This window comes from Carettochelys insculpta, chromosome 3 (genome assembly GCF_033958435.1).
Source record: "Carettochelys insculpta isolate YL-2023 chromosome 3, ASM3395843v1, whole genome shotgun sequence".
Classification (NCBI taxonomy): Eukaryota; Metazoa; Chordata; order Testudines; family Carettochelyidae; genus Carettochelys; species Carettochelys insculpta.
In genome coordinates, this window is record NC_134139.1 from 180,249,326 (window position 1) to 180,256,898 (window position 7,573).

General features: G+C 50.5%; 1 long non-coding RNA gene across 2 annotated transcripts; it reads left to right on the forward strand.

Moving 5' to 3' along the window:
* Positions 1–45: 45 nt before the first annotated feature.
* LOC142011561 (uncharacterized) lies at positions 46–6,777 on the forward strand. 2 transcript variants are annotated; one of them, XR_012645120.1, is made up of 3 exons: positions 46–833; positions 4,817–5,849; positions 6,028–6,777. It is a non-coding gene; the product is annotated as an uncharacterized LOC142011561 (long non-coding RNA). The 2 variants fall into 2 exon arrangements; XR_012645119.1 differs by lacking the exon at positions 46–833 and adding an exon at positions 1,106–2,921.
* The last annotated feature ends 796 nt before the right edge of the window (positions 6,778–7,573 follow it).

Consider the following 7,573-nt stretch of genomic DNA (forward strand, 5'->3'; position numbering starts at 1 on the left):
CCGGCTGCCCTTTGACCCGGTAGTGACGCATGGGGACGGAAACTAGCCTGGATCGTTCTCCGCCTTCTTCGCTCGCCTCCCCCAGAGAGCGGATTAGGGCTGTCTGGCGGCTGCGGCGCGGGCCGGGGCCTGGGAAGCGGTGCTGCCGGAGCTGGGCCGGGCGGGGCCACACCGCTCGGGGCTTGGCGCTTGCCGCTGGCTGTCGGTGGAACCACTCCTCCTGGTGGCGGCGGGGGCGGGGGCGCTGTGATTGAGAGCCAGGCAGGGGTAGCGGCGGGTGGGCGATAACAGAGCGGCGCGAAGCGCGGAGAAGTCAGTTCAGTGGCGGCGAGGCAGGAACGGGCAGCAGCACCAGCACGAGGGTCTCCTCTTTCCTTGTGCTGCGTATTGCTGCGGGGCCCATGAGCCCCAGCCGGCGCCCCGCCGCTCCTCGCGCACTGGGCTGTAGCGCCGGACGTAGCGCACGCGCCCTGCCATCCAGGCTGTACAGCCCAGGCACACAGCGAACCGGCAGAGCGCGCCTCAGGCCGGTAGCAGCTTCACTGTTGTCAGGGCGCTTTTAGGTATCTCAGCACGGGAAAGTTGAGGAGGATAAGGCGTTACCTGTGTGCGTGTTTCCAGGGGCTCGTCCGAAGTGTGAGAGCCAGGATGGCCTAGCACACAGAGGTGCTTTTCTGGAAGGCTTAACAAATGGGCTCTGTAGGTGGATGGAATAAGGAGACTGAGGGCAGAATAGTGAATGAGAGGTGAAAGTGCTGATTCGCTGGTACAGTAGGGAGGACAAAGCTATTGAAAGGATGCAAAAAGGATGATGACGTGGTCAGAGCAGTTAGGTAAATATTCTTTGCAGAAGCAATCTGAATGGATCTGAGCACGGCAAGATTACATTTGTCAAGGGCAGAGACAAGTATAACAAGGAGTTCTCTGTGTCGGAGGGGTAGCTGTGTTAGTCTGGATCTGTAACACCAACGAAGGTCCTGTGGCACCTTATAGATTAACAGAAAAGTTTTGAGCATGAGCTTTCGTGAGCACTGATGAAGTGAGTCTGTGCTCACGAAAGCTCATGCTCAAAACTTTTCTGTTAGTCTATAAGGTGCCACAGGACCTTCGTTGCTGTTAAGGAGTTCTCCGTTACGTTAAAGACTAACAGACTTGTTAGCCGTAAGCTTTTGTGGATTAAAAAACCCCACTTCATCAGATACATTGGAGTGGAAATTACAGAGGCAGCTATATACTAGTACACCAAAAGAAGGGAGTTATCAAGTATAGGGCCAGGGTTAACAAGGTCAGTTTAGTTGTGGTGGATGTAGCTGATGGGAAAGTTTAAACAGCAAGAGAGGGAAAATTGCCTTTGTAGTGAAGCAGCAATTTTAAATCCTTATCCAGTCCTAATTTGATTGTGTTAAATTTGCAAATGAATTGCAGTTCTGCCGTTTCTCTTCATAGTCTGGTTTTAAAGGTTTTTGTTTTTGTTTTTTTTGTAGAAGGACGGCTACTTTGAAATCGGTTACTGATTGTCCAGGAAGGTTAAAGTGTTCTACTGGTTTACATATGTTACCTTCCTTGATGTCTGATTTGTGTCCATTTATCTTTTGGTGCAGAGACTATCTGATCTGGCCAATGGCAAAATGTCATTGCTGGCACATGATGGCATGTATCACATATAGGCTACGTCTACACTAACCCCAGTCTTCGAAATGGCCATGCAAATGGTCATTTCTCAGATTACTAAGAGGCGTGAAATACATATTCAGCACCTCATTAGCATGCTGGCAGCCGCAGCTCTTCGAAATTGCCATGGCTCACTGCCACGTGGCTTGTCCAGATGGGGCTCCTTTTCGAAAGGACCCTGGGAAGTTCCAAATCCCCTTACTGTATTTCAGCACCTCTTAGTACTTTTCGAAATGGCTATTTGCATGGCCACTTCAAAGATTTGGGCTATTGTAGACACAGACACATAGATTCTTCCCTCTAATTTCCACTTCAGTGCATAGGCTGAAGTCAGTTTTACTCACAGAAGCTTATGCCTAGTAAATCTGGTAGTCTTTATGGTGCCACAGGACTCCTTGTTGCTTTTGCAGATATAGATTAGCATGGCTACACCTCTGAAAGACAAGTATGATGGGAAAGTTGATGGGAAGATGAGGTGGATCTGCTAAAGTACCCACTGAAGGAACAGTGAAGAAAACATACTAATGGAAATTTTTGACACCTGAACAAAGGGTCATCAAGTATTTAAACAACAAGCAAAGTAAAAGGAGAGCCCCATAGAGGAAAAATCAGAATGTCTGATGTGCAAGTTGCTCAAAACTAGAAGTCAAATCAGAGATATTGGCCGTGTTCCCTATAAGTTGTGTGCTTGTGTGGCTGCTCAGGAGAGAGTCATATGCCACCTAGCTGATTAGCAGAATGCCCACAACTAGGTTTTTGGTTTCTACTGGTTGTGCACATTCACACATGCCTTGTTGAACATAGAAAAAAGTATTCTGCACATAGATAGAAAAGATTAGCCAGAACAATGGATATGGGTTGTGTTACAGTCCCAATATTCAGCTTCTGTAATTCCAGCTCTACTCACTCCTGATACTAAAACAAAATATTGCTAACAATAAAGCCTGCAGAATTTCATAGTGAAACTTTCATTTCTTTCTTGTGGGCTTTTATCATTGGTGAACTATTTAATGCCATAATTATGCTTCAGAGTTAACACCTAGTGAGGTAAATGGAATTCTTACACTTTTTCTGGAAGATGCTATTTCAGGTTGTTAACCTTCAAAGATGTAAGCAGATATAATCCTGCAATTATAAAGTTTAATTTAAAAAAAAAAAAGTTAAATCCTGAAGCACAGGTTGGAAATCAGAGGTTAATTCAGTTCCGATTCACTCCTGCGGGAAATAGAGCAACACAGCATTGAAAAGAAGTAAGACTAAAGCCACATCTGCATTACAAAATAAAGTTGACCTAACTTACGTCAGAATGTAGGTGCCATGGCAATTGTGTTGCTTGGGCATGTTTACACCTTGCTTCTGTTGGTGGGTGCCTGTTTTCACCAAGAGCACTTGTATCAATTTTTCTGTTGCAGTGAGGCATTATGGGATGACTCCTAAGACCAGTGATGGTGGATATAAATAAGGCAGTTTGTATGTGGACTCTAAATCAAGAGTCAAATGAAAAAAGAGTCCTGTCCAATCACATCATGTAATAACAGGAAAAGCTAAAAAGTGACAAGATTTTGAAGTGTTTATATACCAATACTAGGATTTTGAATAAGGAGATGGGTAAATTAAGAGTACCTAGTATTGAATGAGGCTATTGATAGAATAGGCATCACAGAAACTTAGTGGAATGAGGCTAATCAATGGGACACAGTAATATCAGGGTACCAAGTATATTGGAATGATGGAAGAGGTTTTGCTAATAGGGGAGCAGCACTATATGTGACAGAAACCATAGGAATTACATGAAGTAAAAATCATGATATGAACCAAACTGTACCATAGAATTTCTATGGATAGTAATTTCTTGCTCTAATAATAAGAATATACTAGTAGGGCAATATTACCAGCCACCTGCTTAGAATGGTGATAGTGACTGAAATAGTCAAGGAGATTAGAGAGGCTATAAAATAAAAAAACTCAATAATCAGAGATTTCAGGTGTCCCCATATTAGCTGGTTACATATCACCTCAGGATGGGATGCAGAGATAAAGTTTCTTTAACACCTTAAATGAGGCTTTTGGAGCAGCTAGCCTTGAAATCCACAAGAGAAGAGAGAATTCTTGATTTAGATGTAGGTGGAGCATAGTGTCTGCTCCAAGAGGTGCATATAGCTGGATCACCTGGTGATAATGTCCCTCATATAATTAACATCTCTGTGGCAGGGAAAACACAGCAGCCCAGCATGTAAGTTCAGAAAGGGGAATTTCCCAAAAAGAGGTCAGTTAAGCAGAAATTAAAAGGTATAATGCCAAAGGTGAAATTTCTGCAAGTTGCATGGAAACTTTTTTGGGCTGCTCCTGGGCTAAGTGCTGGGGCTCCAGTAGCATCTCCTGCATCTGAAGAAGTGAGTCTGTGCTCTCGAAAGCTCATGCTCAGAACTTTTCTGGTAGTCTATAAGGTGCCACAGGACCCTTCGTTGCTGTTACAGATCCAGACTAACACGGCTACCCCTCCGATACTTTCTGCTGCCTGTGTCTCCTGCCTGCTGCTCAGAGGCTGTAGCTGTCCCTCCCTCCCTGCCCCTCCTTCACAGCTGCCAACTCTCCCAGATTGAACACCATTGCAGAAAATCCCATCCAGTGTGGCAGAATTGGCAACCCTTGTTTCTGTCTCTGTAGACACACACATACACCCTACACAGTGGCTGTTCCCCCCATGAGAGGTGATGGATAGGGCACCAGCACTGGTAGGGATGGTCCTACGTGGAACTCCTTGCCAGAGGATGTTGTGAAGGCCAAAACTATAATGTGATTCAAAAAAGAACGAGATCAATTCATGAAACATAGGTCTATCAATAGCTATTAGCCAGGAAGGGCAGGGATGCTGTCCCTAGCCTCTGTTTGCCATTGTTATGTGAAAATTCTGTTTTATATTATAGTTAGCGTGTGCCCCAGCACACATATCCTATTTAAAATGCAACTCAATCTTCTTCACAGAAAACATTTAATACCCAGAATTCCATTCACTACTAGCATTCAGGTGCATGAATTCAAGCTTGCAATCATGTTTCATAATGCAGGACAAATCCTGCTGCTGGTACTAAAAGTATTCTAATATGTATTAAGTTCTGATATTAGTCTGATCTTGAAAACGTAGGTTTCTATAATCTCCTGGGCTGCTTCTACACATGCAGGATCTTCTGGAAGAACGGCATCATCTTCTGGAAGATCCCCGGAGTGTCTACACATGTAAGGTGCTCTTCCGGAAGGAATCCGGAAGAAGGCACCCCATCCTCCAGATTCTGTACTCCACTGCGGAATCACGAAGAGGGCCTTCTTCTGGAAGACTCTTCCAGAAGAATGCATACGTAGATGTTCCTGAACCGCTTCTTCTGGAAGAAGCAGGCCGCCATGGCAGCGGCCTGCCAGAGAGTTGAGACATTCTAGGTGACCCCAGCAGGCCTCTGTGTTCTGTGGTTAAAGCTGCAAGGACCTGGAGACCCCATGGCAGGAAGCTGAGAGTGTGAGACAGGCAGCACATGCAGGGCTGCCAGCCACATTCCCCCAAGGCCCTGTGCGACCCACCGAGCCCGGACCCTGAGAGATGACCAGGGGGTCAGCACTGCGCACCACCCAGGGCGAGCTCCAGGAACATGGACGAGGGCAGCCAGGACCCTGACTGGGGTCCCAAACGGAGGGCCCTCTCATGGACTGTACCAGAGCTCCAGGACATCCTGAGGCTCTGGTACAACAAGGAGGACTTCCGGGACACCAGCGGGCACCAGAGGAATGCCCCAGCCTTCTCCCGCCTCGCCCAGGGCCTGGTTCCCATGGCCACCCTTCCCAGACCCCAAAGCAAGTGCAGTGCAAGGTGAAGGACCTATGGCAGGGGTACGTGCGGGCCTGGGACAGCGCCTGCAGATCCAACCGTGCCCCAGCCAGCCTCCCTTTCTACAAGGAGCTGCGGGACTTCCTGGCAGCAGACAACACTTCGCCATCTCAGATCACGGTGGAGACAGCTGCACCTGAGTCCCCTGGCACAGCAGAGGGGGAGGAGGGCTTGGCCACTGTCGATATCCCATCCAGCACGGAGTCCTCAGACGGATCCCTCGTCATTGTGCTGCCCTCAACTGCCAGCAGCCAGGCCCCAGCCAGTCAGGCATCTCCCGATATGTATGAGGCCACCTCGTGTAAGTGTGTGCCACGACAAAGGCCTGGCGGGGGGAGGGGTCTGGCGGCATCCCCTGGTACGCGGCTGTCCCGTGGGTCTGGGGAGGGTGCAACCAGCCGGGGGGCTGGGGCCATGCCACCCAGGGTCCGGATGTGACACTGACTTCACCATCTCCCCCCACGCTCTCTCTCTTACAGTGGCACCATCTGAGGGCTGGGGCAGCCGGACAAGGAGCCTGGAGCCTGCCAGCCCCATCCAAACCAGAGGACCCACCGGCTGGGCCTGGACCAGCCCCCACGGCACAGCGGCCATGGGTGTGCCAGGGCCTGAAGGACGAGGTCTTGGCCTACACCGCAGCCCTCCACAACCAGAACGCCCTTGCTGAGAGGCGGCTGGCCCTTGATGAGGCCAAGCAGTTGTGGAGGCAGGACATGTAGGGGGAGATGGTGGGGATGCTCCTCACGGTGTGCGGGGCCCTTGCGAACCAGCCCCCAGCCCCGCCTGCGACTCCCCCCGCCGCCTCCCCCGCTGGCCCCTTGGCTGCTTCCATCCCTCTAGACCATGACTCTGAGGCCCTGGCCACCCTACTGCCCCCGGGCCTGCCCATGGCTGCCCTGAGGGACCTTGTGGCCAGGCTCGTGACCACAGCAGGCCCCATGGAGGGTCTCCTCTGCTGTGACCCGATGCTCCCTGGCTCCACTGCTGAGTCTGATCCAGGTGCAGACTGGCCTCAGCTGCCAGTGCTTCCAGCCCCATCAGCGCCCCGCAGGGGATCATGCACCGGGGGTCCCTACCATCACTGTCCCAGGGCGCCATCCAAATGCCCCTGTTCCCTTACCCCCATATATATATAGTTTTGTCAGTTTTACGTTAATAGATGTTAGTTTTATTATTTCCTAGTTACTATTTACATTGTTTTCTACTGTTCTATGTGGACTTAAGTATGTATTTACATTTTGCACCCCCTGTGTCCCTTATTATTGTGGGGGAGTGTAGAGCGGGATGGGTGTGTACAGGTTGTGCGCATGGGGGTGGGTGTAGGGGGGCATGTGGGGAAGGTTGTGGGAGGGTTAGTAGTTCCCGCCCCCCCCGGGTGAATGCCTCACAGAGTGCCTCACAGATCCAGAGCCCATCGTGGTTGAGCCACCTGTCAGGGGCCGCAGCAGGCTGCTGGTACCAGGGTGCTGGCTCCACTAACCAGCCCTAGGGCAGGGTCCTTTCATGTGCCTCAGTGAGGTTGTGGAATGCACAGCAGGTGGCCACAACCTGCGGGACATTCTCCACCCCCACATCAAGTCATGTGAGGAGACACCTGAACCATGCCTTCAGACGTCCAAAGGCTCACTTGACCAGATACCAGGCTCGTGTGAGTCGGGCATTGAACAGCTCCTGGGAGGGTGTGAGGTGGCCCGCATATGGGTGCATCAGTCAGGGCTGGAGTGGGTAGGCTGGGTTGCCCACGAGGCAGAGGGGCATCACAACTTCCCTAATGACATGCTCCCGCTGGGGCATGAATGTCCTGGCCTCCATCCTGCAGAACAAAGCGGAGTTCTGCAGGATCCGTGCATCACGTGCCCTGACCAGCCAGCCAACATAAATGTCCAGTAACCTCCCACGGGTGTCCACCACCACCTGGAGCACGACAGAGTTGTACCCCTTGTGGTTGACATATCAGCTGCTACTGTGATCCGGGGCCCTGATGGGGATATGCATCCTGTCGATCGCCCCGCAGCACTGGGGGAA